Source organism: Chrysemys picta, chromosome 7 (genome assembly GCF_011386835.1).
Source record: "Chrysemys picta bellii isolate R12L10 chromosome 7, ASM1138683v2, whole genome shotgun sequence".
NCBI lineage: Eukaryota > Metazoa > Chordata > Testudines > Emydidae > Chrysemys > Chrysemys picta.
The window spans coordinates 125,853,167-125,876,994 of record NC_088797.1 but is presented as its reverse complement, the minus strand read 5'-3'; the positions used below and the strand labels follow the sequence as shown (position 1 = coordinate 125,876,994).

General features: G+C 59.3%; 1 protein-coding gene across 4 annotated transcripts in view; it reads right to left on the bottom strand.

Annotated features, from left to right (window-relative positions):
• LZTS2 (leucine zipper tumor suppressor 2) overlaps positions 1 to 23,360 on the bottom strand; it is a 41,940-nt gene extending 18,580 nt beyond the window's left edge. Inside the window, exons 1-2 of one of the 4 annotated variants that reach the window (XM_042845202.2) lie at positions 23,205 to 23,343; positions 8,835 to 8,904 (exon numbers count right to left, since the gene is read on the bottom strand). The gene's annotated coding sequence lies outside the window, so the exon portion shown is untranslated. Of the gene's footprint in view, positions 1 to 6,058; positions 6,206 to 8,834; positions 8,905 to 21,028; positions 21,986 to 23,204 lie in introns of those variants that run through there. The other 3 variants (XM_005303522.4, XM_065552657.1, XM_042845203.2) reach the window with 3 other exon arrangements.
• Between the last annotated feature and the right edge of the window lie 468 nt (positions 23,361 to 23,828).

Below are 23,828 nucleotides of genomic sequence, written 5' to 3'. Positions count from 1 at the left end.
CAGTGCCATTGCCCGACACTCTCCACGTCTTGCAGCCGAGCAATTCCCCCCTCATTCCCCTCGCCTCTGGTGGACCATACTCACCGTGGCCAGTACCGCGAGTGGTGCCGGGCACAATCCCTCCGAAGCAGAAGCGTCAGTAAGCAGGTCTTGTTCAGAACTTTAGAGGAGCAAGAGAAAGCAGCTCTGAACCCTAACTTTCGCTTTCCCTTGTGACTATAGTGATAATGGTATCTCTGGGTGTTTTATCTATAGCTGCTGCCATTGCAGCCTTGAGTGGTTCCCTCTCCACACCCCTGGAACACCTGAGCCAGACAAGGAGAAGAAAGAAGAGGACTTGAGGTGACACGTTAAGTGAGATCCTACAAGCCGGTGCTGCATCAGACCACGAACAAAGGGCAGGAGGGGGAATATTGCAGACAGCCTGGGGAAGGAATTCGTGGACAGAAGAATGGCCCAGGAGTCCCAGCAGGACAAGGACCAGGACACAATGGGGCTTCTCCACCAGCAAACGCAGATGCTGCAGACTCTTGGGACCTCCAGATTCAACAATCCTGGGCTCGACTCCCATTGCAGTCCCTACACCACCACCCCCCGCCGCCCGCGCCATTCCATATGGCCTCAGGGCCTACACGCCTACCTCTACCAACCCACACTAAGAGCAAGCGCAGACAGACACAGCTTGACCTACACTGACCTGTGACAGCCATGGTTGCTGTATGTGTAGATTAAATGGACATGAATGTTCTTTCCCCCTTGTTAACTTCCATTTCCTTACTTTATTACTTTTTTATGTATTTGTTTGTAAATTGCACAGATTTTTCTATGCCCGGTTTTGTTACCCAAAATTCTATTGTTTGGAAAATAATTCATCTTTATTCATTCCCAACGTATGCTGCAAAGAGCAATGAAAGCACCCACTTCAGTACTTGTTACTGTGCAGTGTGACAACTCATAGTCTTAGTGACAGTAATAATCATAAATGTACAGCAAGTACAACAAATTGTTGTACAAAAAACAAAAAATTATCTGGTGCATTGACAGTGTTATATTCATACATGTACACCAAGCACCACACAATTCTTAACACGCCCCAAAACAGCAGGGCCAGGTAGAGCAGAGTCCATCACAATGCATTACTGTGGCTCACTGTTAAAGTGCTCTTGAAACCCTCCCTGAACTGTATCACTCAGTGTTGAGCTCTTCTAATAGCCCTTACGTCTGACTGTTCAAACTCAGCCGATAGCCACTCTGCCCCTTCCCTACACCCCAGGGGCAAGTTTTTTTCACTGAGATCCAATCTTGTGAGTATACAACGCCAGCGTCCCTTCAATCTACCAAAAGCACATTCAGCTGTCATTCTGCACCTGCTGAGCTGGTAGCTGAATCTTTCCTCGATGTTGTTGAGGTGGCCAGTATGCGGTTCCATGAGCCAGGGGAGAAAGGGGTTGACTGGGTCCCCCAGGACCATTATTGGCAGTTCAATATTGCCAATGGTAATCCGCCGGTCAGGACGGAAGGTCTCTGCTTGTAGCATTCTGAACTGTCCTGTGTTCTTAAAGATGAGAGCGTCATGCACCCTTCCTGACCAGCCAGCCAATGTTCATGTCAGTGAAGCGTCGCTGGTGATCCACCAGCGCCTGCACAACCATGGAAAAGTCGCCCTTTCTGTTGACATACTCTGTGCAAGGTGGACTAGTTCTAAAATAGGCATGTGAATGCCATCTATTGCTCCACAGCAGTTCAGGAACCCCATTGCTGCAAATCCATCCACTATGTCCTACACGTTGCTGAGACTCTCAGTCTGGCATAACAGGTGGTGATTAATGGGCCCATGTGCTTGCATGACAATGGCCCCCATAGTGGATTTTCCAACTCCAGAATGATTCCCACTGACCGGTCGCAATCCAACGTTGCAAGTTTCCACAGTACGATTGGCCCTTGCTTCTCCACTGTCAGTACAGCTCTAGTTCCGATGTCCCTGTGCTGGAGGGCTGAAGCAAACTTGGGACACAGATCCAGGAACGTGGCCTCCCACATCCAAAAGTTCTGCAGCCACCGTTCATCATCACAAACCTACATTACGATGCAATCCCAGTCAGTGCTCGTTTCTCAGGCCTAGAAGTGGTGACCCACCATGTGCTGCTGATCCGTGAATGCTATCAACAACCTTGAATTGGTTCTCGGTCTGTCCCCCAGCAATCTGTCCTCCAACAACCATCATGTTCCGCGCTGATTCCGTTCTTCTTCCGGCTCGGCACATACCAGAGGATTGTGTATCCTGTGCTTGCAATGCCCATGACAATAATTCAGAGCTGTGCAGGTTCCGTGCTTCTGTCAGAGATGGCGGATAGCGAGGCGGGACGCGCGAGTTCATGGGAGTTTTTTAAAAGGTGCACAAATAATGGGATGTAGAAAATTGTATGCTGGGAAGTTGTCCCCTTGCTCCCAGTCACCCCTGAGCAACTGCTTTCTGCCCCATCATGCATTGCCAAAACTTCCCGAGAGACAGTGCGCTGGAGGGTGGTACGTTGCATCCTGGGCTACCCACCCATGGTGCACCACACTGAGCCAAGGATGTGCAGGCACAAGCGACAGACTAACTGCGGCCGCTCTGGGCTGATGTAACTTGCGCCGGCAAAGGCATGTTGTGTAGACACGGCGTTTCGCTCTGCTGCCGAGAGGACAGCGACATTGTCCTGAAATCCAACCACCAGCTAGTGATCCAACCAGCAGGCAAAGGGGGCGCTACTGCAGTCCTTAATTACAATGACTACAGCATCAGTGCTGCGAACATCTGCAATGTCCCTTGTATATTTGGTAGCTGAATATTGTGCGGATGCAGCCGCCCATGACTTGTGGACACCCAGCTGAATACAGTGATGCGGCGTGTCACGGGAACCCTTCAGTCAACTCCAACACCGCTCTGTCTAACTGCTCCCCGCCGGCAGGTCAAACGCTGCGATGCTCCACAAAGCTCAGCGAATCCAAGAAAACAGATGTTTCCTATCCACCAAGACCTCAACAAACCCCGCTCCTCCCCCTCCCCCCGCAGCATCTTAAGTCCCGCAAGCCTTTCTGGGAACATTCGTTTAGCCTCATGCAATCGGGCTACGATCAGAAGGAGGCTTGTGAAGCAGATTGGGCTAAACAAGACTTTAAAAATAAGCACCTTGTGCCGGATCCCACGCAGGAGGTTCCTGGGTTTCACCTTCCACGGTCATCTTGGGCATCTCTGAATCGAATCCGAACCAACCATGGTAGATGCGGGCATCTGACGCACAAATGGAAAGTCAAGGACTCCCCGGCCTCCGAGTGTGTCCCCACGACCAACATCTCACCACCCACTGCCCAATGTATAAATATGAAGGAGGCGTCACTGCAATAAATTCTGCCACTCCTGCTGTAGCCGCCTGGCTCGACCAGCTTCAGGTGAAATTGCAGTTGCTGCTCTACACCAGCCATATGGAAGAAGAAGAAGAAGATGACTACATCAACGAGGCCAACAGACAACTCTCTGACACCACCCACCGTGAAGAACTCAAAGACCTCACACCCAGAGGTTTAACGATACCATCAAATCTTCCCCAAACAACTCCAAGAAACACTTTACAAGCCTACCCCCCACAAGCCCACATCAAAGGGACCTTCTACGTGCTTCCCAAGATACACAAACAAGGGAACCCAGCAGACCCATCATATCGGGGCGCAGCACTCTGACTGAAGGCGTATCGGGACTCACAGAAACCAGCCTCAAACCACTCACCGCACAAAGGGCCAGCGTCCTCCAGCACAGATGATTTCCTCCAGAAACTCCACACCATTAACAACTGCCCTCAGAACCCCATCCTCACCACCATGGTGTCACCTCTCTAAACACCAACATCCCTCACCAGGATGGCATCGCCGTCTGCCTCACGTATCTAAAAGCTAACGCGCAACGCTCAGAAATCCACCCGAAACACAATGCCAAACCCATCCATTTCCTCCTCAACCACAGCAGCTTCACATTCAACAACAAACCCGTTGTCCAAACCCGTGGGAACAGCCCTGGGTACGAGGACGGCTCCCCAGTGTGCTGACCTCTCCATGGGCCACCTTGAGGAAGAATTTCTGGACAAATGCACCACGAAACCAATGATAAACCTGAGGGACATCAATGGTATTTTCATCCTCTGGACAGACCTGAACTGCCTCATAGATTTCCACCACAACTTCAACCACCACCATCCATTAAACTCTCTCTAGAATACTCCCATACCAGCATCAACTTCCATCACAATCAGCTTCAGCAATGGAACCCTACAGACAACTATATACAAGAGGCCCACGGATTGGCACACCTCCCTTCCCAGGTCCAGTAACCACCCCAAACACACCAAAACCTCAGTTATCTACAGCCAGGCACTCAGACACCACAGAACATGCTTGGAGGAGAAAGTCGAGGATATACACCTTAACACACTTAAACCACCTTAAAGGACACTCCACCGGACATTCCATCATGGAATGGGCCACCCAAATACCCCAGGAAAACCTCTTTCAATACAGAAAAAAACCAAAACCCACTGACCGCACACCCCTAGTTGTCACCTACCACCCCACACAGGAACCCCTATGGGTATTATTAAACATTTACAACCCATATTTGATGAGGGCCCCATCCTGAAAGAAATCTTTTCTGAACCCCTTCTTCTGGCCTTCATAAGTGCAGTGTGCAGCGGCAGTCAAAAAAGCAAACAGGCTGTTAGGAATCATTAAAAAAGGGATAGAGAATAAGACGGAGAATATCTTATTGCCCTTATATAAATCCGTGGTATGCCTACATCTTGAATACTGCGTACAGATGTGGTCTCCTCATCTCAAAAAAGATATACTGGCATTAGAAAAGGTTCAGAGAAGGGCAACTAAAATTATTAGGGGTTTGGAACGGCTCCTATATGAAGAGAGATTAAAGAGGCTAGGACTTTTCAGCTTGGTAAAAGAGGAGACTAAGGGGGGGGATATGATAGAGGTATATAAAATCATGAGTAGTGTGGAGAAAGTGAATAAGGAATATAATATATATTCCCATAATATAAGAACTAGGGGCCACCAAATGAAATTAATAGGCAGCAGGTTTAAAACAAAAAAGAGGAAGTTCTTCTTCACACAGCGCACAGTCGACTTGTGGAACTCCTTGCTTGAGGAAGTTGTGAAGGCTGGGACTATAACAGGGTTTAAAAGACAACTGGATAAATTCATGGAGATTAAGTCCATTAATGGCTGTTAGCCAGGATGGGTAAGGAAGGGTGTCCCTAGCCTCTGTTTGCCAGAGGGTGGAGATGGATGGCAGGAGAGAGATCACTTGATCATTAGCTGTTAGGTTCACTCCCTCTGGGGCACCTGGCATGGGTCACTGTCGGTAGACAGGATACTGGGCTGGATGGACCTTTGGTCTGACCCAGTCTGTCCGTTCTTATGTTCACACCTTTCAAGATCCAGGGGTCCCACACACGCCTATCACAACATGTGGCGTATTTCATCCAGTGCATCAAATACCCCAATACCAACTATGTGGGTGAAACCAATCACGATGCCCTCGAATGAGCTCACCCAGGAAAACGATCAAACCCAAAACCACCATATCACCGGTGGTTCACAAAGAGATCGCTCCCTAGCTGACCTCTCGCTCCTCATCCTCAAAGGAAACCTGCACGACACCTTCCAAAGACGAGCTGAGAGCTTAAATTCTTATCTCTGCTGGACCCTCAATGCCACACACTTGACAAACTCATTGCAGGACTGGGGCCTTCCCGACCAGAAAGCCCCCTTTCAGAGTGCACAGCGGGCATCTGCCCATTGAGACATCGCCACCATGCAAGGGCTCCTGCTCGATCAAGCTGCAGGGGGAGGGGTCCATTTCTCTTTGACATGCCAACAGCAAAATCCTCCAAAAGATGTGAGTTCCACGGCGAGGACCCCCTCCCCCCGCCCATCTGTTGCTGGTGCCCCCGTGAACTCAGCTTGGCAGTAGAAGAAACCAAACCAAACCACAGTGGCGCACTGGCATACGCACAGCCGCTGACGACCTGCGCTCCCTCGCCGGTGGGAGTGCTCCAGGGCTCCCACGCTGGCCCAGCTCCCTCCACGGGGCTCTCTCTAGCCACCAAAGCAATTTGTCGCACGGAGCCGGGATAACGCCAGGGCAGTGGTACCCGCAGAGCTGGGAAAGCAAAGGGAGCATGAAGGTCACAGCTCGGAGTCATACCCCCTCAAGCATGCTGCACACGGAGACGCTTCCATGCCCTGGCTCGGGGGAAGCCCTCACCCTTTGTGTCTGGACCACGCAGGCGAGGAGGTCCCTATTGGCGCCAAAGGGGCGAGCTGTCTTTGGGTCAGGGGCAACGTCTTTTATTGGATCAACAGCTGGTGGTGGAGGGGACACGCTTTCAAGCTCCACAGAGCCCTTCTTCAGGTCTGGGGAAGGTCACCAGAGAGCTCAGAGCTCACCCACCCCAACAGACCTCCTGGGACAGAGGAAACTGACCAGACACGAGGGTTGAATTCTTTAAAGCCAGGAGAGGGATCTAGACCCAGCCCCACTGAAATCAGCAAAACTGGGGTCTCTTGTCGACGTTCCCCATCGATTTAAAGGCAAACCCGGGCAGCTCCGCGGACAAGACTAAACTCTCCTCCTCGGCTTCGAAAATGGCTGAGCGAGGCACAAAAGGCAAAGAGAAAAGTTGTTCTTTCTCCAGTCGCTCTATTTATTCCGTAGAGTCATAACAGCCAAGAGGCACCTCCCCCGGCATTCCCTGCCCACACACTGCAAAACGATCAATGGAGCCAACAGCAGCTCCCAGCGCGGGAGAATCCGAGAAACCAGGCAGCCCCAAACCCTCCAAATTCACCATTTTCCTCTCCCCGCCCCAACCACTCGCTTCTCCTCCGCAGAGGCGCCTTGCTGCGGGCGCGGCAGATTGGCAGATTTGGACTATTTTAGGCAGGAAGGAGCTGGCTGGGGTGTCTGAGCAATGCCGCCCTCTCCTGGATGGAATCGGAACTGATCCAGTGTGTCATAGGCCCTGTACTGCTGACACCTCAGGGGGATTCTCCTTTAGCTCGAATGGATCAGCAGGATACCAGCCCTATCCCTGGCCGTGATGCCCAGCACAGGGAGATTATAATGTTATTCCGGCTGCCCTTCGCCTGCCTGCCAGAGCCCTACACCCTGCCTGGCAAGGGACCCTCCCAGGACTCAGCAGCTCTCCAGAGCCCAGACCACAGTCCCAGACCAACAGCCTGGCCGGACGGGCCCCCCTCAGCTGGCTAGGCTAGCAGGGGCTGCGGGTCGGGAGTGAGGAGCGCTAGCTCTCTTTTGCTCTCTCGGCTCTGATCAGGTGTGCGTGCAGCCTGGCTGCTTGGACCCCGGCCCCCACACTGGAGCTCAGGGGGGCAGTGACCTGTGCCTCCTGCCCCCACACCCCCAGGAGATGCCCCATGACCCGGCTGCCTCGACACGCAGCGGAGCTGGGTGGGAATCGGCCCTGACAGCGTGGCCAGCTCCCACCTGGCTGGCCCCACTCACAGGCAGGGCTGGGGACCCTGCTCACCCCCCAATCCCTTCCCTGAGAGCCGCCAGGCCTGGGCCAGGGAGCCCCCCGGGTGCAGGAGAAGAGTGGGGCTGTTAATGGGGCGGGACGACCAGTGGGGGCAGGGGCGGGGGGGCCGGGTCAATGGGGGATGGATGCTCTGGTGCAGGAGTGAAGGGGGGGCTGTAGGCTGGCACTGGGACTGAGGGGGGGATTTCACAACCCCCCCCACGACGCCTGTCCTAGGCCCTGAACACATCCCTAACTGGGCACACACATCCCCCACCCCTCAGCCCATGCCATGAGCCAGTCGTGTGACACGCGCCAGCTGAGGGGTCAGACCACCGCGCCCCCTCGCCCGCCCAGTCGGCTGCCTGCTCTCACGCTGCACAGCGGCTGTGAAGTGCCCGCAGCCAGGGATGCAGCTGGCACGGGTCTGGCAGCACAGAGCCCGGTGCCTCGCTGCCACCTCCAATCAATCCACCCACGCGCAGGGAGAGGAGCCACACGGGCCAGAGGCACATGGGACATGCAGGGCCCCCCCAGCACCTCTGCACCTGCACCCCCAATGCCCCTCCACCAGGGCCCCCAGCCCCACCACCCCACCAGCACCCCCAGTGCCCCCCCACCAGGGCCCCCAGCCCCACCACCCCGCCAGCACCCCCAGTGCCCCCCACCAGGGCCCCAGTGCCCCCCACATCAGGGTCCCCAGACCCCACCACCCTGCCTGCACCTCCAGACCCCTGCCACCCTGCCAGTATCCCCCCACCAGGTCCTCTGCGCCTGCCACCCTGCCAGCACCCCAGTGCCTCCCACCAGGGACCCCAGCGTCTCCCCTCCCAGACAGACGGACGTCCCTGTGCCCCTGGGATTCCCACTCAGCCCCAGCTGCTCGGCTCCCAGGGCTGCGCATGGCGGTGTGGCACCGTCCAGCAGGGGGCAGCGCTGCTCATCCACCCCCACCCCACAGAATTCCTCCGGCCAGTGTTAACCCCGTGTGGGCCAGGCCCAGACGCTCCGACTACTTAACCTGGCCCTGGAGCCACATGGGACCCAGGCACCGGGCCGGGGAGGCCCCTTCCCATCCCAAAGAGCCTGGACCAGAGGCACCGGCGCGGGCGGAACCTCAGGGGAACCGGGTCAGGGGATCACTGGGGCTGGGGCCAACGGACCAGCCCCCGCTGGCCGCTCTGCAATGGACCAGCCCTGGGGCCAGGCTGCAGCCCCAGACCCACCCCCACAGCTGCAGCCCCAACTCACCAGCAGCGCCGGCCGCCCACCTGCCCCGGCCAGCTCAGATCCAGGTCACCCCAGGCAGCAAAACGGCCTCCTGCGGGGGGAGGGCAGAAAATCACCCAGGGAGGGGGCAACACAGGGATCCTGGCCCTGGAGCAGCAGGGTGGGGAGGGGCCCAGCCCAGCAGACGGCAGGGGGGTGAAGGTGGGGGGGAGGGGGGATCCCCCTTGTCCATCGGCCCACCCACGAGATCAGCTCACCCCGGTCGCTGCACTGCTCAGGGTAGGGAGCTTCGTCCAGGGGGGGACTGGGCGCTCATGAGAGACCCCTCACCCTGCTGCCCCCCAACCCTGGGCTCCCCCCCCAGTTCTGCTGGTGCTCCTCACTCCCGACCCGCAGCCCCCTGCTAGCCCCACCCTGGGCTCCCCCCCACCCCAGCTCTCCCGGTGCCCCTCACTCCCGACCCGCAGCCCCTGCTAGCTCAGCCCTGGGCCAGTGGCAGACAGTGCCAGGCAACAGCCCTTTGGGAACCGCCCTGACAGACGGACCCCGGGGGACAGACACGGACTCACAGCAGCCAGATGCCAGTAACTCCTGCCCCTCCCCACCCCCAGCCCCATGGGTGGGGGCTCTGCCTTCCCAGCTGAGACAGAAATGTACCCGTGGTGCCACGGCCCCGCCCAGGGGCAACCCTCATCTGCGGAGACCCGAGGGCCAAACTTTTTGGCTAGGAGACCTCCGTGGGCCGCCCTGTGCCCCATGGCCCCACCCCACAACCACTCAGAGCCCCATGCCCTTCGGCAGCCGGGCAGACTCACCCTGCCATGGCCAGTTCAGGGTGGGGCCGGAGCCCCTCCTCTTCCTCCTGCCCCCCATGGAAGAGCTCCCCCAGGCACCAAACCAGGGGGCACTAGGTCCTGGAGGGGCTGCTCCCTAAACAGCCCCCTCTAACCTCACCCCAGGTATCCCTGGGCCTTGCCACCAAGCTGCCAGACACCCAGCCATGGTTGGGTCCGGTGACCGCCAGCCCGTGAGGACCAGGGCTGAGGCCTGTCCACTCGCTGCACTCAGGAAGGATGGGCTTGACCTAAGGCAGCAGGCTAGGTTCAATCCCTAGTTCTGCCACACTCCTTGTGACCCTGCCCTACACGTGCCCCGGTTTCCCCCTGTAGAACTGGGATCAGAATCAGGGCATGCCGGGAGGACAGACCCAGCAGTGCGTGTGAGGCCCAGACGAGGACCTGGATAGGCAGACGGACTGGCCATTGACCAGAACAACTTCTAGTCCCAGTCAACCCAGGCTGGACTCAAACTGGTGGCGGGGCGGGGCGGGGTGGGGCAGAGGGACGTCCAGCTGCTGGATCCAGACCCCCCCATGCCCTGGGCCTTCCCCCAACACACTGCCTCCCTCGCCCACCCTGGTGACCCAAAGGTTTGGGGGCGGACAATAGGCAGGAGGCTGGCAGGAGGTTCCAGTCCAAAGCGAGACCCGGACTCCACGCCCGGCGTCCCCCCTCTGGGACCTTCCCTTGTAGCCCCCACGCCCTGGTTCTGAGGCTGGGACCCCTCCCCAGGCGCTGCCCCTGTGGGCATCCCGTGACGGGGACACTGGGGCAGGCCACAGGCCCTTCCCCTCCTCCTCCCAGCAGAATGGAGACTAAAGCGACCCGCCACCCTGAGCGCCCACCCGCAGCTCCTGGGGGCAGCGCAAACCACCCCGGGCACAGAAATGGAGGCCCCCAGCGACCTCTCCACTGCTTGCAACGGCTCCCCCATAAGAGGCAGTATCACAACCCACACCTGGTGCGGCCCCACCCCAGGGCCTGCAGCACCAGGGCCCCGCACACGCTCTATTCACACCCGTGGGGCCACGACACCCCGACACCCCCACTCCTGCAGCCCAATGACCCTGGCACCCCCCACACCTCGGCACTCCGCCAGTCGGCCCATTGCAGTGAGGGGGCAGGAAGGGCCCTGAGGATGGGGGGAGACTGGCCCCCTGGGGATGACCACTCGCCCATCCAGCCCAGAACCTTGTTCTACCCAGCACAGACCTGGGTGCAAATTCTGGGTAGGATCACAAGGGACAAGGAGCTGCATTGGGGGGAGTGAGGTGTCAGAGCCCAGGGCTAGGCTAGCAGGGGGCTGCGGGTCGGGAGTGAGGGGCACCAGCAGAATTGGGAGGAGAAAGCCCAGGGCTGGGCTAGCAGGGGGCTGCGGGTCGGGAGTGAGGGGCACCAGCAGAATTGGGAGGAGAAAGCCCAGGGCTAGGCTAGCAGGGGGCTGCGGGTCGGGAGTGAGGGGCACCAGCAGAATTGGGAGGAGAAAGCCCAGGGCTGGGCTAGCAGGGGGCTGCGGGTCGGGAGTGAGGGGCACCAGCAGAATTGGGAGGAGAAAGCCCAGGGCTAGGCTAGCAGGGGGCTGCGGGTCGGGAGTGAGGGGCACCAGCAGAATTGGGAGGAGAAAGCCCAGGGCTGGGCTAGCAGGGGGCTGCGGGTCGGGAGTGAGGGGCACCAGCAGCGTTGTGGGGGGAGGTGCCCAGCCCCCACCACCCTACCCTCTTTCACCAGTTCACTGGCAGTGATACTGGCTCCCGACCCCTGTGGGAGTGACGGGGGTGCCTGGCCACACGCTGGCTCTGGGAGGGAGGGATCTACCCTTCATGCCAAGCCCCCGGCCCTCTCCCCACCCTCCACATCACGCGCCCAGGGAGTGCCGCTCGGGCAGCCGTGGCCCGGGCCTTCATTTGATCTTTGCTTCTTTAACCAGCAGCCCCGAGCCTGGGGCGGCCACATGACTCGCCAGCAGCTGTTCCTGGCACCTCGCCGGTGCCGGCTGACAAACCCTGTAGCTCTGTGTCCTACAGGCCCTGCGCCGTCTGGGCCCGAGCAAACCTCCTCTGAGGCATCTCGTCAAACCCCAACTGGCCCAGCGTTTCTCCGGCCTCCTTCCACCCCAGAGACCCTTTACAAGTGACTACAGCACCCGCCACTGGAATGCAGCCACCTCTGGAGCGGAGCACAGCAGCTGTTTAACAGCCCACCGCAATGTTGCTTAACAGAGCAGGAGAGGACGCAAAGTCCCTGCCCCGTGCGTTCGGTACTGGGCGGGGGCAGCTCAGAGCTGCCATGGGAACAGGGCCACCCAGGCTCACACCCTTGGAGGGAAGAGCGCTCCCTGTTGAATCACGCTCACAAGGCAGCCAGCACTGAGCACCCGCATTTCCAGCCGATTTCTGGGACAGTTCGGCGTCTCCCCTTGCTCCAGGCACACAGGGCTCAGCAGGGGTCTGGGGTCCAGCCCCGACCTGTCTGCTGGTAGGGGCCAGTCTGAACTGCTCCCCTGCTGCTCGGCAAACTCGTCTCAGCCCCGGCCCGCTGGGTCCCGCTATCGTTCAGCCCTCGGCTGGGCCCGCTAGCGCTGCATGGAACAGGGGCGTGTCGATTTCACCAGGAGCCAGTGCTCGGCCTGCACGGACCACCCTGCACGGGCCACAGCCCTGGGATCCGGGAGCAAACAGCCCCACCGCCGGGTAGCACCAGCCACCTAGTCCCACCCTCCTCCCAGCTTTGTGCCCACTGTCCATGCTGCCCCACAGACTATGGGGTAGGGTGAGATCAGCCCCCCTCACCCGTCATGACCCCAGGGCACGACGGAGCTGCAGGCATGTACCTCACCCCACGGATGGAGGGCCTTGGGTCCCGTCTGGTGCTGTCCAGCACTTAACCCTTCCCTAGCCCCGTCGCCACCACAAGCACTAACCTCCCCATCCTCCCAATCCCCTCCAGGCTACAGCTGGGGAAACCGAGGCACAGAGCTGGGAGGTGCCCCAGAGGGAGGCAATGGCAGGGCCGGGATTAGAACCCAGGAATCCTGATGGCCCCCAGACAGCTCTGGGGCAGGGGTTCCCCCTGTTGTGCCTTTCCACCCCGATCCCCAGCTTGAGACAACTCCAGAGTGTCCCCAGCCAGCCTCAAGGGGGTCAGCGAACATCCTGCTGGCCGGTGCTCCCAGCTGTGCTGTGCCAAGGAAACGTGCCAAGGGAGTGGGCACAGGGCTGTGCCCGGCCCCCCACAATCAGCCTCCAAGAAGCTCTGGCCCCACACAGCCACCGTGCCCCATGCCCACCCAGCCGGGCACCTGGGCACCAGCTGACTGATCCGTTTGGAGCAGCGCCCGCTGGAGGGCCCATCTAGAGGGGCAGGGGGCTAGGGGCAGGCCAGGATTCTGGGGTACCCGTGGGAAGCACGTGCCTCTCGCTGGCAGCTGGGGATTAGCTGTGGGGTGAGCCCTGGCGGCAGGCGGGGGAGGAGGAGGAAGACACAGAGCATCTCACAGGAGCCCCAGCCCAGTTGTGCCCGGTCAGTCGCCAGCCGCACTCATTAGAACAGGGTTCCCGTCTCCCCACCTGCCACACACCGACCCCCAGGCCTGCCCCACTGACGGCACCAGGAGCCCAAGTGGGGCTGGGGATCAGGCCCGGCAAGAGCGTTGCTCAGCCGGTCGCTTTGTCCCGTGGCTGCAGGGACCCCTGCCAGGAAAGACGCCCGCTCCTTCCTCCACCACCCCAGCTAGGGAGCCAGGCCCACCCCGCGGGAGCCCCGGCTGTTTGTTTCCAGAGCATTACGTGGGTTGAATTGCCACTGAGGTCAGGCCCTGGGACAAAGGGCTGCTAGTTTCTCCCAGGCCGGTCGCTGTCCCGCCCACCCCGATTTTCCACCCCACCCAGGAGCTCCTCAAGCAAAACCTTCAGCAACTGCGGCCCCAGGCTGGGGGAGGGGCTGCAAACGCCAGCAGCCCCCACCCACGCAGGCTGCGCCCGCCAAGCAGGGCCAGGCATGGGCAGCGCGTGGAGGGGAGACCCCAGCCCCCAGCTGTTCGGCTGGCGGCGCTCCCCCCCCCCAGTTGGCATCGGGCAAATACCTCATGGGTTGCCGGGGGCACTGTGGTGCCATGCCCCAGGGAAATGCTGCCTGGCACAAGAGGCAGGGTGAGTGCCAGCTTCTCCTCCGAGAAGAGCAGGGTTGGGCAGGGCTGACAGGGCAGAGCTGCGGTGAAGGGCAGCGCGGCCTAGTGCTCTGAGCACCGGCGCTCCCGGGCTATTATCCGCAGCATGGCCTCAACACGCTGGGGCCCTGCTCTGTGCCTCGGTTTCCCCATCTGTAAATTGGGGCACAGGCTAATCCCCCCCCCCAAGAGAGGTAATGGCGGTCCGCATTGACAGAGGGCTGCGAAGGCGTCACGAGCCCAGACCCTGCAGGGCAGAGACGTGGTCTGATAACCCTACGTCCTCGCCGAACGGCCCCTTATCAGCCAATCTCAGAGCAGTTTCCAGACGCGGTCGGGACGGTGATCTGCATTTTACAGCGGGGGAAACCGAGGCACGGAGTAGTGCAGCGACTTGCCCAAGGTCAGGAAGAGAACCCAGTCTCCGGAGTCCTGGGCCAGTGCTCCGACCCACGGGACCCTTCTGCCCCCCAAACATGCCCCCCCCCCTCAACAGCGGCCAGGCCTGCAGTGGATTGGGAAGACTCAGCAGAGAACTGCCACCTCGGGACCGGATGCAATTCCTCCACATCCCGGCCTGCAGGTGAGGACCGGCGGCTGCTGGGTGGCACAGGGACCCCGCGGCATTTCAGAGGGGCACCAGCAGAGGGGGCAGCACAGGCTGCAAAAGCAGGAACCACCTGGCACAGATGCCGCCCGCCTGCCCAAGGGGGCAGCCCCACAGGCCGCTCCCTGCTGGGGAAGGTAGCGTCCCACCGTTCCCGTGCCAAGGGAGTGGGCACAGGGCTGTGCCCGGCCCCCCACAATCAGCCTCCAAGAAGCTCTGAAGAGGCAACCTTCCAAGTTGCTCAGCTGGCGCGTGGCTGGCGTCTCCGCCGGAGCTCCCAGCGTCCGCGGGTGCTGCCCTGCCTCGGCCGAAGGCGCCTGGGCCCTGCCAGAGCGAGGAGGGCAGAGGCAGACCAAGGTGCTTTGCTGGTGCTCCTGTACCCGAGAGCCAAGGCTGGGCAAGCAGCCCATTCAGTTCCTGCCGCGGGTGGAGCCCCGGAGCCCACACGCTTCTCAGCTGCTCTGGCACGAAAATAGCTGCCGGGCGTGGAGGAAAACAAACTCTCCTTAAAGGGGCAGGCAGCAAGGCATCGCCCAGGCCGGCCAGGGACACGGGCGGCCTCCGGGTTGGTCTGGCAGCAGGGCATCGCCCTGGCCGCCAGGGACACAGACGGGCTCCGGGTTGGTCTGGCAGCAGGGCATCGCCCAGGCCGGCCAGGGACACAGACAGGCTCTGGGTTGGTCTGGCAGCAGGGCATCGCCCAGGCTGGGCGGGGACACAGACGGGCTCCAGGTTGGTCTGGCAGCAGGGCATTGCCCAGGCCGGCACAGACAGGCTCTGGGTTGGTCTGGCAGCAGGGCATCGCCCAGGCTGGGCGGGGACACAGACGGGCTCCAGGTTGGTCTAGCAGCAGGGCATTGCCCAGGCCGGCCAGGGACACAGACGGGCTCCGGGTTGGTCTGGCAGCAGGGCATTGCCCAGGCCGGCCAGGGACACAGACGGGCTCCGGGTTGGTCTGGCAGCAGGGCATCGCCCAGGCCGGCCAGGGACACAGACGGGCTCCAGGTTGGTCTGGCAGCAGGGCATTGCCTGGCACTGTGCAATCAACAGCCCAGAATGTGAGCGCGGCTCAGGCTGGCCCGGGGCCCCCTCCTCAGCTTGGGGACCCCGACAGAAGCGTGCAGGGCAGCGTGGCCTGGGAGACCAGGGTGCAGCTCGGGGCCCAGGAGAGGGGGGTCTAGGTCCAGCTCCCCTTTCTCATCTGTTTAGCTCGTGGCCCAGGGCCGGCTCTCGTACGGCCCAAGGGACAGAATGACCCAGCTGTGCCGCCCGCCGCAGAGGGACCCGCAGGGAAGGGCCTCGGGTGCCAGGAGCTGGTGGGTCCCCTGTGCCAGTCTCCCAGCAGCTCCCCAGGCAGCGGATCTTCCTCCCTGGCAGCAGGGCCCCGGGGTGGGGCTGGAAGGCGGGGGGAAGGCCCCCCCAGACATGCAGCGGGGTGCGCACAGGGGGCCGTCCCCGTTCGGGACTGGGATGCGGCGGCTCTGCCCTCGTCACAGCCGGGGGGGAGCCAGCCTCGGCGCCCACAATCACAGCCCCCTGCGGAGCCCCCTCTCGGGGACTGGCCCTGCCCCCCACCCCACAGCAGGGGGGCACAGCCAGGGCCGTTCTGCCGGGCCGGGGGAGAGGCAGGATTTGATTTCAAACCCTGTCTCATGGGCCCCTGGAGCTCCCCTCCAGCACCTCAGACAGCCAGGCCCCAGGCCCAGCACCCCGTGGGCCAGAAACACACCCAGAAATTAGACGAGCCGCCAGTCACCCCGGGGTCACATCAAGTCACCCAACGCCATTCAAGTCTCTTGGCACCTCTTCCCCTTGATCACACCCACAGTCAAGCCCTTGTGGCGGTGAGCTCAGCCCCGCGGCATCTCTCTCTCCCCGGGAGCTCTGCCGAGCAGCTATTTACATTCAGGAGAAAACCCCAAAAGAAAAGCAGATGAGCTGATCAACTTGGGGGGTTTCCATCACCCGCTTGGCTAAGTGGCACTTTCAGCAGCCAGGCTCCGCCCTCTGAAAAGCCACACCCCCTTCTGCAGAGAGGCCCCGCCCACACAGACATGCCTGCCCACAGGGGCAGGTTGAAAAGGAAAGGCAGTGGGTCCCCCCCAAGGCGTAGCTGAACCACTACAATGGGAGGGTTAATTGAGACGCTAAGGGACTAACCGCCGAGGAGAAATAAAGCTCCGGGGAACGGCTGCTCCACTCAACAACCTGGCAGAGAAATACACTTGGGCCAGGTTAGTGAGACCCATGGCAGCGTCTCCACGGATCGTAGGGGGGGGGGACATACAGGCCTGGGCAGAAGGGACAGTTTAAACCTATTGTGAATAAATCACAAGCATGAATATGCTCACGGAGGCTAGCAGGGCTGGACAGCCGATGCATTTACACAGAAGAGGCTGGGGACCCAGGACTCTAGCAAAGCAGGGGAGAGCTGGTTTTTCCACCAGAAAGCGTAAATATTTCAAGCTAGTTCCCCTGGATATCACTTCCAACTCCTGCCCCATGTGTCCTCACCAATCCACCCCCCGCCTCTGCCAGGGGAAAGCGATCGCTTCATTTGCCACCGTCCTAGGCACGGGCACGGATCAGTTAGAAACCAGCGTGCCCGAGTCAAGGTTTGTTTCACTCTGCTGGGGACAGCCTGCGGGCATCCCGCTGGCACGCGGCCCGTAGCTGCCCTCCTCTGTTATGGGCACACCCCCGGCTGTAAAACCCCGAGCACGCTTCTCCATCGTGATGTGACCGGTCTCCCCTGGGATCAGGAGTCGGGACCTCCAAGCTGAGCTTTCGGGGGCAGGGATTGTCTTTTGTGCTGTTTGTACAGCATCTAGCGCAGACGGGTCCTGCTCCCGGGACCACCACCAGACAAATAACAATAGCTGCATTCAGGCGGGGGGGGCTATGACTGGGGCAGTGTTTAGGACTCGCCCTCTGGCTCCTGAGAAGTTGCCAATGGAGCCATCGGGGGGTTAGGGCCACTGAAATTTTTTTTTTTAAATTTATGGAGATATCCTATCTCCTAGAACTGGAAGGGACCTTGAAAGGTCATCGAGTCCAGCCCCCTGCCTTCACTAGCAGGATCAAGTACTGATTTTGCCCCAGATCCTTAAGTGGCCCCCTCAAGGATTGAACTCACAACCCTGGGTTTAGCAGGCCAATGCTCAAACCACTGAGCTGGGCCATTGCCTGAAATGGGCACGTGGGGGAAGCCGACCCGCAAAGCCCTTCCCAAGTACGCCTCTCTGGCCTCATTTTTAACCAAAACCAGAGCGTGGGACATCCCAAAGCTTCACAGCTCACTAGACATGAACAACGTAGGCAGGAATTATTGTGCCTGCCACCAAAATGCAGCCACCTCTGGGTCGTGTAATGTCACACAGCAACGCGAGGGGACTGTTTAGATGAGGAAGTGAAAAGGGATCCCCCGGTCCAGTTGAAATTCCATAGGGAATTTTAGGTTAGACGCCTGTAATCGCTCTTGGGGAAAGGGACAGGAGACCTTTAATTGGAATGACATTTCTTTTGAAAGACCCGGCAGCGCAGCACCATGGTGGGGGATGGAGAGAGCGAGAGAGGACGGCACCTCCTAGGAAATAAGCAACTTCACTTCCTCCAGAACTTGGGTTTTGTTTGGCGATTTGCCGTCCAAGTACTGACCAGACCCACCCCTGCTTAGCCTGAGACACCCAGCAGCCCAGCACCGTGCAGACACTGCCAGACACCCAGGAGAAGATGCCAGACCCGTGGCCGTCCGGCTCTTCCTTCCCCGCTGCACGCAGATTAACTTTCATTGCTCTGCGTTCATTGTTACTTCCTCTGCCTGGAAGCGGGAACTGCCAGCATGTGGGTAAATGGATTAGAAGGGCATGTACTTTCACTGGCGCTTCTGTCCCAGCGCCCCCGTGGCCTCTGCAGAAATGCTGTTTTGTAACTTGCTCCACAGTCATTCCCCCTCGGGGGATCACAACAGATGTCCTCCCTCTTAAGCAACCGCCTTATGGGGCCGTGCGATGGTGAAGGGTGATTATAGTTTCCATCTTTCCTCAGTATACACAAGTACACCAGTGTCACGGGACATCTTGAAAGTTAGAATGGGGCGGGGGGGACACCATCAATCTCGGTAGAACTGTATAGATTCCAAGGCCAGAAGCAACCATTGTGATGCTCTAGTCTGACCCCCTGTGTAGCAGAGGCCAGAGATCTGCCCCCACATAACTCCTACAGCAGATCTTTTAGAAAACTCTTGGTTTAAAAATGGGGAGTGAGAGGGAACTCATGTCTACCCTTGGTAAACTGCTCCAATGGTTACTCACGCTCACCGTTCAAAACATCCATCTTATTTCCAGTCGGAATTTGTCTAGCTACAACATTCAGCCGCCGGAACGTTTTATACCTTTCTCTGCTAGGTTGCAGAGCCAGATTAGAGATTTCTTCCCCGTGTCGGTACTTTATAGACTGTAATCAAATCACCCCTTCGCCTTCTCTTTGTTAAGTTACATAGATTGAGCTCCTTAGGTCTGTCGTTATCAGGCAGGTTTTCTAACCCTTCCCATGACTCTTCCCTGACCCCTCTCCAACTGATCAACATCCTTCTTGAACTGCGGGCACCAGAACTGGGCACAGGATCCCAGCAGCGGTCGCACCAGTGCCAAGTACGGAGGTAAAACAACCTCTCTGCTCCTTCTCGAGCTTCCCCTGTTTGTAGGGTGACCAGATAGCAAGTGTGAAAAATCGGGACGGGGGAGGGGGGGGGGGAATAAGGGCCTATATATGAAAAAGCCCCAAATATTGGGACTGTCCCTATAAAATCAGGACATCTGGTCACCCTACCTGTTTGTGCATCCCAGGATCACATTCATTCAGCTGATTACTCACCACGGCCCAAAATCTTTTTCAGAGTCACTGCTTCCCCAGATAGAATCTCCCACCCTATAAGTATGGTCAGCATTCTTTGTCCCCAGATGGATAGTTACATCGAGCTACGTTAAAATGCAAACTGTTTCCTTGCGCCCACTTTCCCAAGCGATCCAGATCGCACGCTCTGAATCAGTGACCTGTCCACTTCATTATTTACCACTCACCCAAGTTTTGTGTCATCTGCAAACTTTATCAGTGATGATTGTATGTGCTCTCTCAACTCATTGATAAAGATGTTAAATAGCGAAGGACCAAGAAATAACCCCTGCAGGACTCCAGCGGAAACGGACCCGGTCAGCGATGATTCCTTGTTGCATTTTGAGACCTATCGGTTAGTCAGATTTTAATGTGTGCTGTGTGAATGAATTTGGAACCTGTGAGTGAGTTTCTATCCCTTATGGCTGCAAAGAAAGCCTTCCAAGCATCCTGATGAACCCTGAGTCTGCAGACAGACAGCTCTCCTCTGCAGCTGCTCAGAAGTTTCTGAAGCAGCAGCAGTGTGAAACTCACAAGACTCTGGTCAGTATCACAACAGCTATTCAGAAGGCCAAGGCAGAAGGGAAACTGACAAGACTCATGTCAAGTTCACTCTGAAACTGCTTGGGAAAGCTTTTTCCCCCTGGTTTTTCTTCTCTGCCTAGGGCTACTAGGTTTATTCCTCAGGCTCAGAGGTGCCTGGTCAATGTTCATAACCCTGCTGATACTAGAATGGAGAATCCAAGCATAGGAGCAATGCACACACGCACGTGTACATACCCCCCACACACACACACACACTATTTTCTACCTTCAGGTTTTCCACACAGCTGATGAGATGCCAGTTCTCCCACACAGCACTGATCCTACTACACCTCCCGCTGCTCCGAGTTTGAATTCCCCACCCAAGCCGCCAGACTTGGAGTCCAAAGTACAACACAAGCAATTAATGTAACAGCTGCCAAACAGTGGGTGTCGTGTTCCCTAGTGAAATTTATGCCACTGGGAGCAGGGCAGGGCCGAGGTTTCCTCTAGGCATCGTCACACGCTCCTGCCAACCAAGCCGAAAGCTGGGGTGCTGCTGTGCACGCCTCAGTGACGTGACCCCGCTGGAGGGAAGGGAGGCGGTGGGGGAAAGAAAGAGACACGGGCAGGAGAAATGAAAAGGGGAAAGCAGCCAGCCTTCAGAAAGGAATGACAACCCGCTGGAGAAGCTTGTCTGCACAGGAGAAAGTCAGATGAGATCAGCTCACAAGCCCTGCAATAACAAACCATTTGCCATTTCAAGTCGACGCCGATGGCTCCAACGTCACACCAAAATATCCTCCCCAGCTAATCAGAACGTACTGGGGGGGGGGGGGAGGCCTGCCTCTCGCTGCATGTCTCTCTCATGCTCGTGGCTTGGATCCCATGTGCACGTTCACACGTGGGAATCCGGTCACGTTTACCCACTCCCATACCGCCCGCCCTACGGGCCTCACCGAAGTTAACGGCCACCGTTCCGGTGACCTCAGTGGGATCAGGCCCTAATGCAGCAACTGGGGGGGGAGGAGGGTGCTTGTGTCCTTGCTGGGCAGCAAAGCATGAAGCCAGAGGAAGGACTGTGAGATTTTCCTCCTTCCAGCTGGCATCAACATGAGCAGGTCACAGCTCTTCCCCCTCCCCCACCAGCCTTCCCAATCCAAGAATCACATTACAGATCCCTTCAGACCTTCGAGCTCCGGCCGCAAACAGGCATATTATGCTGGGCTCAAGGAACAGCTCACGGCGCAGCTGGCGTCGGCTCGAAATCCGGGGCTGGCTGCAGCGCAGCGATAACCACGCATTCTCGTGGCAGCCAAAGCGAGCCGGAGAGGAGAGGGCTTGCCCTCCCCATCGAGCGGAGGTGAAAGCCAGCTCCTCCAAAACCAGACCAGGGTGCATTTGACGCATCCCCCTACACACGCTTTTCCTAGCCTTCTCCGGGCACCCTGCCAGCCCCACGCTTGGCGTTCTCCCATCGTAACTCCCCAGACGAAGCTTCCGGACGATGCTCTCCGGAATGAGACTCTCTGCTCTGGAGGACTGCGCTGCAGACGCGCTTTCCAGCCCGGCCGTTACATTCCACCGAGGGACGGAGCGAGAGGCTAAGGGGAGGATCCAACCCCTACCCGAGCGAATGGAAGGACTCCAGCCCGGCCCTCAACAACTCGCCCGAGAACCAGGAGCTGAGACCAGATTCTCCGCAGTCCAAATCCAGTGTCTTAACCACAGACCCGCCTTTCACGCTAGACCGCAGGAGTTTGCATAGGGCAGCAAAGGTGACAGGAGAAGCAGCCCTATGGGAAGGGGGCAGAGAAAGAGGACGTCTCCCCTAACACGCACCCCTGCGCTTTGCCAAAAGGACGGAGATCCATATGCCACAGCAGCTGTCCAGGCTAGAAGGGCAGGCCAGGGCTGGGGGAAGAGAGGCCTGGCTGGCCCAGGTCACACAGAAGGGGTCGGCCCCTTGCGGCTTTTAACCCAAAGGGAGAGCGGGCAGGGGCTGCTTCCTCTGTAAGTCACCCTCCTGAGCCCAGCGAGGGGCCAGACACTTTCCCAGCACTCTGGGGATGGGACCTCGCCACTGAGGGTTGGGGACATGGAGCAATCAGGGCAGCAGGGCAGTGCCCAGCGTGGTGTGAACCGTCCCCATGCCCCCACTGCCCCCTCCCCCAATACCCAACAGTCCCCCCCCACTGCCCGGTAACCCCCATAAACACCCCGCTCAATGCAGTCCTCAGCCCCTCACCCCAACATCCCAGCCTTCAACCCCACTGCCCCCTCCCCCAATACCCAACAGTCCCCCCCACTGCCCGGTAACCCCCATAAACACCCCGCTCAACGCAGTCCTCAGCCCCTCACCCCAACATCCCAGCCTTCAACCCCACTGCCCTCTACTGCCCCCTCCCCCAAATACCCAACAACCCTCCACTTCTCCCAACAGTCCCCCCCACTGCCCAGTAAGGCCCATAAACACCCCGCTCACCACAGTCCTCACCCCAACATCCCAGCCTCCAACCCCACTGCCCCCCAACATGCCCCATCCCCCCACAACTCACCTCCCACCTCCTCACCCTACCCCCCCACAGACCAGTCACCCCCAATATCCTGGCCCCCCAACCCCACCACCCCTCAACATGCCCCCACAACTCACCTCCCACCTCCTCACCTCACCCCTCTATGGCCCCAAACCCAACCACCCCCAACACTCCCTATCCCCCCACAACACATCCCCCAAACCCTCACCCCATTTCCCCCAACAACCCACCCCATTCACTGCTGACACACTGGACCTCTATATCCCCCACTCATTCCACCAGCCCCCCAACCCCACCACCCCACCATGCCCCAGCCTCCCACAGCCACAACTCCCCCAAACTCCTCCCCACACCGCCCCAACATCTCCCCAGAACTCCCCCAAAGTCCTTCCCCCACCTCAACATCCCCCCCCAACATCCCCCAAACTTCTCCCCCACTGCCTCCAGCATCCTCCCAACACTCCCCCCAAACTCCTCCCCCCACAACTGCCCCAAAGTCCTTCCCTCTGCCATCTCCCAACTCCCCCCAAACTCCTCCCCCAACCCCCCAAACTCCTTCCCCCACCATTCCCAACATCCCCCCAAACTCCTCCCCACGCTGCCCCCACCATCCCCCCACAACTCCCCCAAAGTCCTTCCTCCCGCCATCCCCCAACAACTCCCCACAAACTCCTCCCCCAACATCTCCCCACAACTCCCCCAAATTCCTTCCCCCAACAGCCCCCAAACTCCTCACCTCGCTGCCCCCAGCATCCCCCCAAAACTCCCTCCAAACTTCTCCCCCCACCGCCCCGACCCACCGGCCCCGGGACCCTCCCGGCCACTCACCGGCGCCCCCCGGCTCCGCGCTCCGCTCCCGTCCCGGGCCAGGGCGGCTCCGCTCGCTCCCATCGCCCGCCCCGCGCTCCCCCGCACGGCGGCTCCTACCCCCGCCGGAGCCCCCAGCGCCAGGCTCCGCCCGGCCGCCTCCACCCCCCTAGAGCCCCCCCAGCGGGGAGGGCACCGACAAGGAGCCGCAGCTGGGGAGGGGCCCGACTCGGGGGGGTCCCTACAGACGGAGCCCGGCCCCAGCGACGGCCCCGCCCCACCCCCAGACTAGCCCTCCCCTGGGGGCCCTTTAGGGGCAGGAGACCATAGGATCCTGCTATGGGGCTGGGGACCCCTAACCCCCCAGATCAGCGCTCCCCTGGGGGGCCTTTAGGGGCAGGAGACCATAGGATCCTGCTATGGGGCTGGGGACCCCTAACCCCCCAGATCAGCGCTCCCCTGGGGGCCCTTTAGGGGCAGGAGACCATAGGATCCTGCTATGGGGATGGGGGGCCCCCTGGATTTTGTCAGTACCCATTTCTTGTGTATATTATGGTAGCATTTAGCCCCACCCCCCAGTTATGTACCAGGCTGACCCCATTGTGCCAGGTGCTGTACAAAGCTGCCCTGCTGCCCCAGTGGCCT